Source organism: Arachis hypogaea, chromosome 9 (assembly GCF_003086295.3).
Source record: "Arachis hypogaea cultivar Tifrunner chromosome 9, arahy.Tifrunner.gnm2.J5K5, whole genome shotgun sequence".
In the NCBI taxonomy this organism is placed as follows: domain Eukaryota; kingdom Viridiplantae; phylum Streptophyta; class Magnoliopsida; order Fabales; family Fabaceae; genus Arachis; species Arachis hypogaea.
In genome coordinates this window covers 56,071,799-56,083,892 of record NC_092044.1, presented here as the reverse complement: position 1 = coordinate 56,083,892, position 12,094 = coordinate 56,071,799, and positions in this window count along the sequence as shown.

Genomic DNA, 12,094 nt, shown 5'->3' with positions numbered 1-12,094 from the left:
GCATCAATTCATCCATGGTTGATTGAATCTAAGGAAATATGAAATTCCACCCAAATGGCTTACTTGTGGCCTAAGAATGCATGAAAACCAAGTAAAAAAACTAGTGAAAAAGCATAGGAAAACATGACATGGTGACATGTCATCAGAAGCTAAAGACAATAAAGAAGCGCTTGCTGGGAGGCAACTGATAAACCACTATTTTATGGTTTATCTTGTGCTTAATTGAGTAGATTTTATCAACTCTTTACCCACTTATTCATACTATTTGCATGGTTTTACATTTACCTTCCTAATTATGTGCTTTGATTGAAAACATGCTTCTTTGGCCTTAAGTTCCCTATGTTTAATCCTCTCTTATTACCATTAGATGCCTTGATATGTGTGTTAAGTGTTTTCGGATATTATAGGGCAGGAATGGCTCAGAGGATGGAAAGGAAGAATGCAAAAATGGAAGGAATACAATAAGTTGGAGAAACTGCTAAACTGTCCAGCCTAACCTCTTTGCACTCAAACGGCTATAACTTTAGTTACAGAAGTCCAAACGATGCGGTTCCAGTTGCGTTGGAAAGCTAATGTCTGGGGCTTCGATTTGATATATAATACGCCATAGTTGCCTTGACGCTAGGTGACGCAAACGCGTGATTCATGCGGACGCGTCGCATCTGCAAACTTCAACCTGCGCGGCCGCGTGGGCGACGCCTCTGCGTCACTTGGCCGCGACCTGTACGGACCAAAAAGCGTTGGAAGTGATTTCTGGGCTGTTTCTGACCTAGTTTTTGGCACAGAGAACACAGATTAGAGGCTATAAGGTGGGGGAATGCATCCATTCATGATCATGCTTTCATAATTCACTTTCCATGATTTAGGTTTTGTTGGAGAGAGGTTCTGTCCTCTCTCTTTAGGATTAGGATTTAGGACTTCTCTTAGTTTTAGGATTGACTCTCGATCCCAGGTTCAATGTTCTTTTACTTTATATTTATCTCTTATTTTCAGATACCATTAATGCTTGCTTGTATTAGTGATGTTGCCTATTTGGCTTATGCTACATTCATGTTATGATTTTCTTATTTAATATTACTTGAGATATTTCAGTTCAACATTGCTCTTTTTATTCATGTTATTGATCATTCCCAATCTGAAGATATTCTTATTCTGGTAGATTTAATTTCCTTCTCTTTTGGTCTTGGTTAAGAAATCAGTAACTCAGGAGTTATCTTAGCTCAATATAATTGATAACTGTTATCTTGCTAATTGAACTGAACTTCAATAATCCCAACCTTTTCTTAGGAAATAAATATGATTCGAAGGTCTAACTAATTAGTCCCTTGACTTTCCTTTGCTTTAGCAAAGGTTAACTAAGTAGAATTAAGACTCAACTTTCATTATTATTGATAAGAATAACTAAGTCTGGACTTCCAATTTCTCATACCTTGCCAAAAGTTTGCTTTACAGTATTTATTTATTTTAACTGCCATTTAAATTATTTGCCATATTCATTCCTCATTCTTAAAACCCCTAATTTGCAAACTCATAACTAATAATAAGAACATACCTCCCTGTAATTCCTTGAGAAGACGACCCGAGGTTTAAATACTTCAGTTATCAATTTATTTAGGGGTTTGTTACTTGTGACAACCAAAACGTTTGCACGAAGGGATTTCTGTTGGTTTAGAATCTATATCTACAACGCGACTATTTTTATAAAATTCTTTACTAGCAAAAATCCTAACGTCAGCAACCCAGCCATTAACAAAGCTTATTTGTTAATTAAATGATAACTTTACTATTTCATATTAATTATCTTCAAGGTAAAATGGCAATTATATTAGTTCACATTGTTACAGAAGGATTCAGAGGATAAAATAGCAAAAAGAAGCTCACTAGTGCGAAAAAGCCAATTAGAGCTGTTTTGGGCGTTAAATGCCCAAAAGAAGCATCTACTGGGCGTTTAACGCTAGTAGAGATAGCCATCTGGGCGTTAAACACCAGAAAGAAGCAGCTTCTCGGCGTTTAATGCCAGATTTACAGCGTCTTGGGCGTTCAGAAAAACGCCTATTGATAAAGGAGTTTCTGGCGTTTAATGCCAGCTAGAAGCAACAGCTGGGCGTTAAACGCCCAGACCAACCACCAACTGGGCATTAAACGCCCAAAACGTGCAGCAGTTTTTCAAATTTTCATATTTCCATCTATAATTTCTTGCATAAACATATTACAAATCCTAATTTTTCAAATCCTTTTTCAAAGATATCAAATGTATCTTAATTCTAAACATAAATCTTTTTTAAATTCTCTTCAACTTCTTTTCAAATCTTTTTCAAAACAAATCTATCTCTTTTCCCTCTCAAATCTTTTCAACTCATCAATATCTTTTTCAAATCTTCACAATATCTTTTTCAAAAAAAATCTATCTTTTTCAAATATCATTCATATTATTCATATCTTTTAAATTTAAAAGTGCATATTTTTCCTATCATACTTATCTTCTACAAATCATATCTTCTATCATATCTTCTTCAAAATTTTCAAAAACCCAGCCCTTCCCTTTAAATCCTAGTTCGGCCTCCCCCCACCTCCACAATTTGGACTTGGCTCTCCTCATATCCCTCTTCTTTCCTTTCTTTTGCTTGAGGATAAGCAAACCTCTAAGTTTGGTGTGTTTATCCGTGATCACTAAACCAATACACACTAAGATCATGGCTCCTAAAGGAAAACAAACCACTCCAAGAGGCAAGAAAGAGAATATTCCAAAACCACTTTGGAATCAAGGGAAGTTCTTAACCAAAGAACATTCAGACCATTACTACAAAATAATTGGTCTAAGGTCAGTGATCCCGGAAGTTAAATTCGATCTGAAAGAAGATGAATATTCGGAGATCCAAGTGCGAATTCAAAACAGGAGCTGGGAAATCCTAGCTAATCCTGAAACAAAGGTGGGAAGAAACATGGTTCAGGAATTCTACTCTAATCTGTGGCAAACAGACAGGCAGAGAATAGTTGGAACCGCCTTCTATGACTATCGAACTCTAGTCAGAGGGAAGATTGTTCACCTCCACCCTGACAAAATAAGAGAGATCTTCAAGCTGCCTTAACTGAAAGATGATCTAGACTCCTTTAATAGGAGAATGATGAGAACAAATAAGGGCTTAGATGAAATTCTAGAGGACGTATGCCTCCCTGGAACCAAGTGAACAACCAACACAAAGGGTGTCCCAAACCAACTCAAGAGAGGAGATCTCATACCAGTCGCCAGAGGCTGGCTGGACTTCATTGGGCGTTCTATATTGTCCACTAGCAACTGCTCTGAAGTCACCATCAAAAGAGCAGTAATGATCCATTGCATTATGTTGGGAAAAGAAGTGGAAGTTCATCAGCTGATTTCTTGTGAACTTTACACAATTGCAAACAAGAACTCCAAAGATGCCAAATTGGCTTATCCAAGCTTAATCTCTATGCTATGTAAAGATGCTGGGGTAAAGATGGGAGTAAATGAGTATGTCTCAGTTGAGCAACCAATCACCAAAAAGTCAATGGAAGGACAACAAGTGCAAGACGACCCCATCAATAGGAAAGCACAGGAGTTCCTCCCGTAAATCCCTCAAATTGAATACTGGAAGCATCTTGAAGCATCTGTTACCAAGTTGCAAGAAGCTATCGACCAACTAAAGGAAGAACAGCAAAATCAAAATAGCATGCTTTGCAAACTGCTTGGGGAACAAGAAGAGCAAAGGCGTGAACTGAAAGAACTGAAGCATCAGAAGCTATATCTTGAAGGGCCAAGCACCCCACAGACTAGAGGAACATCCATCTCCCAAAAAAAAGGTTGTTGAGTCCTAATGTTAGCCTTAACTCTGTGATAATTGTTCTTATTAGGAATTTACCATAGAAGTTATATATGAGTAGTAGTAATTAGTATCTCTATTTTGATTTTATCTCTAATTAAGCTATAATTTATTTTTCTCATCATCATCAAACATGAATAAAATAGCAAATTTTTAGAATAAGGATGCAATATTTTTTTGAGTTTTTAATAAGGGAGATTCTAATTATTTATATATGGTGACAATACTTTTTGTCTTCTGAATGAATGATTGAACAGTGCATATTTTTTATATTGAATTTTATGAATGTTAAAATTGTTGGCTCTTGAAAGAATGATGAACAAGAGAAATGTTATTGATAATCAGAAAAATCATGAAATTGATTCTTGAAGCAAGAAAAAGCAGTGAAAACAAAAAAGGAGCAGCAAAAAAAGGCAATAGCCCTTAAAACCAAAAGACAAGGGTAAAAAGGATCCAAGGCTTTGAACATCAATGGATAGGAGGGACCAAGGAAATAAATCTAGGCCTAAGCGGCTAAATCAAGCTGTCCCTAACCATGTGCTTGTGGCATGCAGGTCCAAGTGAAAAGCTTGAGACTGAGTGGTTAATGTCGTGATCCAAAGCAAAAGAGTGTGCTTAAGAACTATGGACACCTCAAATTGGGGACTTTAGCAAAGCTAAGTCACAATCTGAAAAGGTTCACCCAGTTATGTGTCTGTGGCATTTATGTATCTGGTGGTAATACTGGAAAACAAAGTGCTTAGGGCCAGAGCCAAGACTCATAAAGTAGTTGTGTTCAAGAATCAACTTACTAAACTAGGAGAATTAATAATACTATCTGAATTCTGAGCTCCTATGGATGCCAATCATTCTGAATTTCAAAGGATAAAGTGAGATGCCAAACCTGTTCGGAAGCAAAAAGCTACTAGTCCTGCTCATCTAATTAGAATTTGAGCTTCACTTAAACTCTGAGATATTATTGCTTCTTGATTTCTTTTTATCCTATTTTATTTATCTAGTTGCTTGGGGACAAGCAACAATTTAAGTTTGGTGTTGTGATGAGCGGATATTTTATACGCTTTTTGGGGGTAATTTCATGTAGTTTTTAGTATGTTTTAGTTAGTTTTTGGTATATTTTTATTAGTTTTTAGGCAAAATTCATATTTTTGGACTTTACTATGAGTTTTTGTGTGGTGCATGAAATTATGATCATCAACAATGGCGCCAATAGACTTGGAGCTCTCAAACGTGAATCACACTTTGTCACAACTTTGCACAACTAACCAGCAAGTGCACTGGGTCGTCTAAGTAATACCTTACGTGAGTAAGGGTCGATCCCACGGAGATTGTTGGTATGAAGCAATTTATGGTCATCTTGTAAATCTCAGTTAGGCAGATTCAAATGATTATAATGGTTTTCAAAATTAAGGATAAATAAAGCATAAAATAAAGATAGAGATACTTATGTAAATTATTGGTGAAAATTTCAGATAAGTGTATGGAGATGCTTTGTCCCTTCTGAATCTCTGCTTTCCTACTGCTTTCATCCAATCCTTCATACTCCTTTCCATGGCAAGCTGTATGTAGGGCATCACCGTTGTCAATGGCTACTTCCCATCCTCTCAGTGAAAATGGTCCAAATGCTTTGTGATGAGCGGATAATTTATACGCTTTTTGGCATTGTTTTTAGGTAGTTTTTAGTAGGATCTAGCTACTTTTAGGGATGTTTTTATTAGTTTTTATGCAAAATTTACATTTCTGGACTTTACTATGAGTTTATGTGTTTTTCTGTGATTTCAGGTATTTTCTGGCTGAAATTGAGGGACCTGAGCAAAAATCTGATTCAGGCTGAAAAAGGACTGCTAATGTTGTTACATTCTGACCTCCCTGCACTCGAGATAAATTTTCTGGAGCTACAAACTCTAAATGATGCGCTCCCTAATGGCGTTAGAAAGTAGACATCCTGAGCTTTTCAGCAATATATAATAGTCCATACTTTATTCGAGATTAGACGATGCAAACTGGCGTTCAACGCCAATCCCATGCTGCATTCTGGAGTAAAACGCCAAAAATACGTCACGAACCAGAGTTAAACGCCAAAAACACGTTACAGCTTGGTGTTTAACTCCAAAAGAAACCTCTACATGTGTAAATCTTAAGCTCAGCCCAAGCATACACCAAAGTGGGCCCTAGAAGTGCATTTCTACACTTAGACTTATTTCTGTAAACCCTAGTAGCTAGTTTAGTATAAATAGAACTTTTTACTATTGTACTAAGGCTATAGAGTTTTTAACCACATCTTTGGATTGTAATTTGATCCTTTGATCACGTTTTGGGGGCGGGCTTCTCGGCCATGCGTGAACCTTCATCACTTATGTATTTTCAATGGTGGAGTTTCTACACACCAAAGATTAAGGGTGTGGAGCTCTGCTGTACCTCGAGTTTGAATGCAATTACTACTATTTTCTATTCAATTCAGCTTATTCTTGTTCTAAGATATTTGTTCCACTTCAACGTGATGAATGTGATGATCCATGACACTCATCATCATTCTCACCTATGAACGCGTGACTGACAACCACTACCGTTCTTCCTTAGAACGAGCAAGTATCTCTTGGATTTCTTAATCAGAATCTTCGTGGTATAAGCTAGAACCCTGTGGCGGCCACTCTTGAGGATCCGGAAAGTCTAAACCTTGTCTGTGGTATTCCGAGTAGGATTCAGGGATTGAATGACTGTGACGAGCTTCAAACTCGCGATTGTTGGGTGTGGTGGCAGAAGCAAAAGAATCAATGGATTCTATTCCGACATGATCGAGAACCGACAGATGATTAGCCGTGCTGTGATAGAGCATTTGGACCATTTTCACTGAGTGGATGGGAAGTAGCCATTGACAACGGTGATGCCCTACATACAGCTTGCAATGGAAAGGAGTAAGAAGGATTGAAGGAAGGCAGTAGGAAAGCAGAGATTCAACAGGGACAAAGCATCTTCATACACTTATCTGAAATTCCCACCAATGATCTACATAAGTATCTCCATCTTTATGCTTTATTTATTATTATTATTCGAAACCCATTATAACCATTTGAATCCACTTAACTGAGATTTACAAGATGACCATGGCTTGCTTCATACCAACAATCTCCGTGGGATCGACCCTTACTCACGTAAGGTTTATTACTTGGACGACCCAGTGCACTTGCTGGTTAGTTGTGTGGAGTTGTGACAAAGTGTGATTCACGTTTGAGAGCGCTACCAAGTTTTTTTGGCGCCATTGTTGATGATCACAATTTCTTGCACCAAGTTTTTGGCGCCGTTGACGAGGATTGTTTGAGTTTGGACAACTGACGGTTCATCTTGTTGTTCAGATTAGGTAATTTTCTTTTCAAAAAGTTTTCAAAAATTTTTCAAAAAAATTTTTTTTCTTTGTTTTCGTTTTTCTAAAAATAAATTTTTGAAAAAAATGCGACAAAAACAATTCAATAAAGTCATAAAAACCAAAAATATTTTGTGTTTCTTGTTTGAGTCTTGAGTCAATTTTTAAGTTTGGTGTCAATTGCATATTTTAAAAAAATTTTACATTTTTCGAAAATTCATGCATGTGTTGTTCATGATCTTCGAGTTGTTCTTGATAAGTCTTCTTGTTTGATCTTCATATTTTCTTGTTTTATGTCTTTTGATGTTTTTCATATGCATTTTTGTATTCATAGTGTTCAAGCATGAAAAATTTCTATGTTTGGTGTCTTGCATGTTTTTCTTTCCTTGAAATTTTTTTCAAAAATAAGTCTTGATGTTCATCTTGATCTTCAAAGTGTTCTTGGTGTTCATCTTGACACTCATAGTGTTCTTGCATGCATCATGTGTTTTGATTCATAATTTTCATGTTGTGAGTCATTTTTATGTTTTTCTCTCCCATCATTAAAAATTCAAAAAATAAAAAAAAATATATCTTTTCCTTATTTCTCTCAAAAATTCGAAATCTTTGGGTTGACTTAGTCAAAAATTTTTAAAAATAAGTTGTTTCTTGTTAGTCAAGTCAAGATTTCAATTTTAAAAATCTTATCTTTTTCAAAATCCAAATCTTTTTCATTTTTCTTTTATGACTTTCGAAAATTTAAAAATATTTTTCAAAATCTTTTTCTTAATATTATTTCATAATTTTCAAAAACTTCACTAACAATTAATGTGATTGATTCAAAAATTTAAAGTTTGTTACTTTCTTGTTAAGAAAGGTTCAATCTTTAAATTCTAGAATCATATCTTTTAGTTTCTTGTTAGTCAAGTAATCAATTTTAATTTTAAAATTCAAATCTTTTTCAACTATATCTTTTTAATCATATCTTTTCAAATAATATCTTTTTCAAGAATTTGATTTCAAAATATCTTTTCTAACTTCTTATCTCTTCAAAATTAATTTTAAAATCTTTTTCAGCTAACTAACTGACTTTGTGTTTGTTTCTTATCTTTTTCAAAACCATCTAACTACTTTCTCTCTCTAATTTTCAAAAATCACTTCCCTCTTTTTTAAAATTTTCTTAATTAACTATTTGTTTCAAAGTTTAATTTTTAATTTTATCTCATAATTTTTGAAAATCACTAACCAATTTTCAAAAACAATTTTCAAAATTCTCTCTACCTCATCTTCTTCTATTTATTTATTTAACTACTAACACCTCTCTTCTACTCGAGAATTCGAACCCAATCTTCCCCTTGTGTTTGGATTCTTACGTTTCTCTTCTTTTATTCTCTTATTCTTCTACTCACATAAAGGAATTTCTATACTGTGACATAGAGGATTCCTCTTCTTTTTCTGTTCTCTTCTTTTTCATATGAGCAGGAGCAAGGACAAGGACATTCTTGCTGAAGCAGATCCTGAACCTGAAAGGACTCTGAAGAAGAAGCTATGAGAAGTTAAAGCACAACAATCCAGAGAAAACCTTGCAGAGAATCTAAAAAAAGAGAGAGACATGGCCAAACCCAATAACAATGGTGGAGGCACAAGGAAGATGCTTGGTGACTATACTATGTGATGAGCGGATAATTTATACGCTTTTTGGCATTGTTTTTAGTATGCTTTTAGTATGTTTTAGTTAGTTTTTATTATATTTTTATAAGTTTTTATTTAAAATTCACTTTTCTGGACTTTACTATGAGTTTTTGTATTTTTCTGTGATTTCAGGTATTTTCTGGCTGAAATTGAGGGACCTGAGCAAAAAGCTGATTCAGAGGCTGAAAAGGGCTGCAGATGCTGTTGGATTATGACCTCCCTGTACTCTAAGTGACTTTTCTGGAGATACAGAAGCCCAATTGGAGTGCTCTCAATTGCGTTGAAAATTAGACATCCAGGGCTTTCCAGCAATATATAATAGTCTATACTTTGCCCGAGATTTGATGGCCCAAACAGGCATTCCAAGTCAGCTTCAGAATTCCCGGCGTTAAACGCCGGAACTGGCACAAAAGTGGGAGTTAAACGCCCAAACTGGCACAAAAGCTGGCGTTTAACTCCAAAAAAAGTCTCTACACATGGAAGCTTCAATGCTCAGCCCAAGCACACACCAAGTGGGCCCGAAAGTGGATTTTTACGTCATTTACTCATTTCTGTAAATCCTAGGCTACTAGTTCTCTATAAATAGGACCTTTTGCTATTGTATCAGGGGGGATCTTTCAATCTTCGGATCATCTTTTGATCATGTTTTTATGATTGAACCCTCGTTGGGAGGCTGGCCATTCGGCCATGCCTAGACCTTGTTCTTATGTATTTTCAACGGTAGAGTTTCTACACACCATAGATTAAGGTGTGGAGCTCTGTTGTACCTCGAGTATTAATGCAATTACTATTGTTCTTCTATTCAATTCAGCTTATTCTTGTTCTAAGATATCACTTGTTCCTCAACATGATGAATGTGATGATTCGTGACACTCATCATCGTTCTCACCTATGAAAGTGTGCCTGACAACCACCCCCGTTCTACCTTAGATTGAGTGGATATCTCTTGGATTCCTTGATCAGAATCTTCGTGGTATAAGCTAAAATCCATTGGCGGCCATTCTTGAGAATCCGAAAGGTCTAAACCTTGTCTTTGGTATTCTGAGTAGGATTCAGGGATTGAATGACTGTGACGAGCTTCAAACTCACGATTGTGGGGCGTTAGTGACAGACGCAAAAGAATCACTGGATTCTATTCCGACATGATCGAGAACCGACAGATGAATAGCCGTGCTGTGACAGAGCGCGTTGAACATTTTCACTGAGAGGACGGGACTGTAGCCATTGACAACGGTGATGCCCAACATACAGCTTGCCATGGAAAGGAGTAAGAAGGATTGGATGAAGACAGTAGGAAAGCAGAGAGACAGAAGGGACAAAGCATCTCAATACGCTTATCTGAAATTCTCACCAATGAATTACATAAGTATCTCTATCTTTATTTTATGTTTTATTTATCTTTTAATCATTAATCCTCCATAACCATTTGAATCCGCCTGACTGAGATTTACAAGATGACCATAGCTTGCTTCATACCAACAATCTCCGTGGGATCGACCCTGACTCGCCTAAGATTTATTACTTGGACGACCCAGTGCACTTGCTGGTTAATTGTGTGAAGTTGTGATAAAGAGTTGAGATTGCAATTGAGCGTACCATGTTCATGGCGCCATTAATGATCACAATTTCGTGCACCAAGTTTTTGGTGCCGTTGCCGGGGATTGTTCGAGTTTGGACAACTGACGGTTCATCTTGTTGCTTAGATTAGGTAATTTTATTTAATGTTTAAGCTTTTTACTTTTCGAAATTTTTTCAAAAATACAAAAAGATATTTCTATTTTGTTCTTCAGAGTTTTTAAGAATGGATTCTAGAGTTTCATGATGATTTGTTGAAGTATGGCTGGCTGTGAAGCCATGTCTAATTCCTGGACCGGAGTCTTAGACTAGCATTGCAATGACTCCTGGAATTCTCATTAAGAATTTTGAACCCTTGTTTTTCTTTTCCACTCAATTTTCGAGAAAGCACAAAAAAATTTATAAAATCTTAAAATCAAAAGTATTTTTATGTTTCTTGTTTGAGTCTAGTGTCTAATTTTAAGTTTGGTGTCAATTGCATGTCTTTATTCTTCTAATTTTCGAAAATTACATGCATTATGTTCTTTATTAATCTTCAAATTATTCTTGATGATTTCCTTGCTTTGATCTTTAAATTCTCTTGTCTTGAGTGTTTTGTTGTTTCTCATATGCATTCTCAATTTGTTAGTGTCAATAGTATACAAACTTCTAAGTTTGGTGTCTTGCATGCATTGTTTATTTGATCTTAGTTTCATTTTGATTATTTCTCATCATTAAAAATTCAATTTTTTTTTAATTTGTGTATTTTCAAGTCAATAATACAGAGAATTGAAGGTTCAGAACATGCAGAAGAGGAATTACACAGAAAAAGCTGAGCGTTCAAAACGCCCAGTGAAGAAGGCAAACTGGCATTTAAACGCCAGCCAGGGTACCTGGTTGGGCGTTTAACGCCCAAAAGGGTAGCATTTTGGGCGTTAAATGCCAGAATGGATACCATTCTGGGCGTTAAATGCCAGAATGGATACCATTCTGGGCGTTTAATGCCAAGATGATACAAGAGGGAAGATTTTGTTTTTAATTCAAATTTTTTTTCAAGTTTTCATAATTTTTCAAAATCAAATCTTTTTCAAACCATATCTTTTCAATCATATATTTTCAAAATCAATTTCTTTCCATTCTAAAAAATACTTGCCTACAATTAATGATTTGATTCAACATTTCAAGTATGTTGCCTTTTCTGTTAAGAAAGGTTTAATGTTTGAATCATATCCTTTAAATTTCTTGTTAGCCAAGTCATTAATTTTAAAAATCAAATCTTTTTTAAATTGTTTCTCAATCATATCTTTTTAAAACCATAACTCTTCAATCATATCTTCTTAATCACATCTTTTTCCAAATAATTTTCAATCTTTTTGATTTCTAATTTCAAAATCTTTTTCAAAAATCACTTTATTTCTTTCCCTACTTTAATTTTCGAAAATCATTCTTCAATTTTTCAAAATTTCTTCAAAATCTTTTAATTTATTTTCGAAAATTCTTCCCCTCTTCTCACATCCTTCTATTTAAGGACTAACACTCCTCCACTATCAACAATTCGAACTCTATCTCTCTTGATAAGTTCGAATTCTTCTTCTTCTACCTCCTCCTTCTATTCTTCTTTTCCTCTGACATCTCAAGAAATCTCTATACTGTGACATAGAGGATTCCATAT